Below are 3380 nucleotides of genomic sequence, written 5' to 3' on the forward strand. Positions count from 1 at the left end.
GATTTTTTTTTTTTTTTTTTTAATCATAGCTGTTGTTGTTAAGTGCTGTTGAGTCGGTTCTGATTTCAGTGAAACCCTTTATAGGATTTCTGAGGAGTGACTGGTGGGTTTGAACCACTGCCCTTTAGGTTAGCAACCCAGTGCTTATTTATTCTTTCATGATTAAATTATTTCACTCAGCATACTCTCTTAACAGTTTCATCCATGTTATGAGGTGTTTTACAAATTCAGCAATATTCTTTAACATTGGACAGTATTCCATTGTGTGTACGCACCATGCTTTGTTTATTCATTCATCCACTGATGAGCATTTAGGTCACTTCCATCTTTTTTCTATTATGAATACTGCTTCAATAAACTTGGATATGCATGTATGTATTTTCATGCCATTATTCTTTATTTCTCTAGGATATATACCTAGTAATGGGATTGCTAGGTCACACTGTATTTTTATTTCCAACTTTTTAAGGAATCCTCATAGTATTTTTCACAGTGGTTGCATGATTTTACAATCCCACCAGCAGTATATGTGGGTTCGTTTCCCCACATCCTTGTCAGCATTTGTTGTTTTCTGGTTTTTCTTTGAACTTTGCTATTAATCCTGGATTAGCTATAATCTTTATGGAAGCAGATTTCCAGGCCTGTTTCACAGTACCACTGGTTTGATTTGAACCATCAACCTTTTATTGAATGATGTTCAGCCATTTCAAGAGGTTGCATATTATCAAACACTGATGGGTTTGAAGGGAAAAGTCTAAGCTGCACTGAAGGCATTAGTGAAAAACAAGTCTACAGGAATTGATGGAATGCCAAATTGAATGCTTCAACAAATTGGTGCAACATGAAAGCACTTATTTGTCTATGCTAAGAAATTTGGAAGACAGCCATCTGGCCAACTGACTGAAAGAAATCCATATTTGTGTGCATATTAAATAAAAGTGACCCAACAGAGTGCAGAAATTATATCATTAGTATCACAAATCAAAGTTTGCTGAAGATAATTCAAAAACAACTGCTCCAGCACATCAACAGGGAGCTGCCAGGAAATCTAGCTAGATTCATAAGAGGATGTGGAACAAGGGATATGTATCATTGCTGATACTAGATGGATCATGGCTAAAAGCAAAGAATACCAGAAAGATGTTTGCTTGTGTTTTATTGACTATGCAAAGGCATTCAACTGTGTGCATCATAACAAACTATGTATAATATTGCAAAGAATGGGAATTCCAGAGCACTTGATTGTATTTATGTGGAACCCGACATAGATGAAAAGGCAGTTAGTTGAACAGAACAAGGGGAAACCGAATGATTTAAAATCATGTTAGTGGCAGACAAGAAATTAAACCATGTATTGCACTGGGCAAATCTGTTGCAAAAGACCTCTTTAAAGTGTTAAAGAACAAAGATGTCACCTTGAGGACTAAGGAAAGCCAGACCCAAACCATGGTATTTTCAATTGCCTTGTACATACATGTAAAGTTGGACAATAAAGTTGGAGAAGAAGAATTGATGCATTTAAATTATGATGTTGGTGAAGAATATTGAAAAGTACTGCAGAATGCCAAATGAACAAACAAATCTGTCTTGAAAGAAGTTCAGCCAGAATGCTCCTTAGAAGTGAGAATGATATGAGACTTTATCTCACGTACTTTGGACATGGTATTAGGAGGAGGCAGTCCCTGGACTTGCTTGGTAAAGTGGAGGGTCAGGAAAAACGAGGAAGATCTCCAACAAGATGTACTAACGCAGTGGCTTCAACAATCAACTCAACCATAACAATTGTGAGACTGGCCCAGGACTAGAAAGTGTTACGTTCTGTTGCATATAGGGTTGCTATGAGTCAGGGCCAGCTGGACAGCACTTAGCAACATCAACAACAACAATTGCATTTGAATTTAGCATATAGAAAATAAACACATTTGAGGATATTTTTATAGCATTTGGTTCAAATTTCTGAATAGCTTATTATGAATGACTGGGATTTTAAAAACCTATTTTTAAAATATAATTAAGTGTATATAAAAATATTTTTCAATACCAATGGAATTTTTTTGCTTTTATACATTTTCTTGTTAATTCATCAACATGTAATTAAGAAGTTAAAGTTATATCAATCTTACGATGAAGTTCAATTTAACTATAAATTTTGAGAAACTCTAGTCATTTATTTATGCATTCAATGATAAAAAATAAATAGTTATTTATCTAGACTTAAAATATAATGTAAGTTATTACAACAGAATGAATTTTTTCCTATAAATGATGAATACATTCATTTACTTATGCTGTTAATATAAAATTATACCTTAATCTGGTAATAATTTACAATATAATACTATGATTGTTTGCATTTTGTTAAAAAGGTTTCTAACTAGATTCAAATTTGGGCTATTAAATAAATAATTATTCCTTTTCTTAATGTCCAATTTCATTGAAGTGTTTCCAGTGACAACTACTGGTCATAAAAATGCAAATATAACATTATATTCACTTAAAAATATATTCACAGCAGGTTTAGGTGAAAACACAATTGTCTTTCAGCTATTGCCAAAATGTAAATCATGCCACTTTGCAAAATAAGTATATATAATTTTTAAGAAAAATATATGCACAAAAACAGTAACTGGTCTATCTTGAAATTGTGATATTTATAAACAAAAACTATATGGGTTAAAAATTTTAATGAATCAAACACTATGTACAGAATTTCATGATCTCAGTGGCTCTTCAGCCATTAATACTGAACTTTTACAATGATGTAAGCAATGGATGCTGTTGTTATTGAATACCTTTGAAGCTTTACATCTTTGCAGAAGCAGAAAGCCTCATCTTTCTCTCACAAATAATGGATACACATACATTAAAAAATACCTAGAACACAAAACTTGTAGAAAAAGTTAACTAAGTAGGCTCTGAAGTGGCTGACAGTAATAACAAATTATGGTTAAACTAACTTGAAAAATTTATTGAATTTCTACTAGATGTCTAACTTATGCTAGATTCTAGAGATAAAAAGATGAAAAAGACAAACTTTGTTCTTTAAGAATTTGCTATTTAGAGACAAGCAATAATAAATGCTGAGAATATGATGTGCAATAATAGGGATATTAAATGTTTATGACCATTACCAAAGAAGTTATTAAAGGTTTAATGTTGTTAAGTACCTCTAAGTCGATTTTGACTTATAGCAACTGCAAAAACCCTGTGGAGACCATGTCTGACTTCCTCTGACTCCACAAGGAAGAAAGAGAATCAAACTCAAAACCAGCCTAAGGCCAACTTTGAAGCAGATGTCAGATGTGTTTCGACTCTGCAACCTTCTTTACCCTATTCTGATGCCAACCATTCCTCCCACAGCACTTCACATCTGGGTCCCA

Source organism: Chrysochloris asiatica, unplaced genomic scaffold, assembly GCF_000296735.1.
Source record: "Chrysochloris asiatica unplaced genomic scaffold, ChrAsi1.0 scaffold00009, whole genome shotgun sequence".
Classification (NCBI taxonomy): Eukaryota; Metazoa; Chordata; class Mammalia; order Afrosoricida; family Chrysochloridae; genus Chrysochloris; species Chrysochloris asiatica.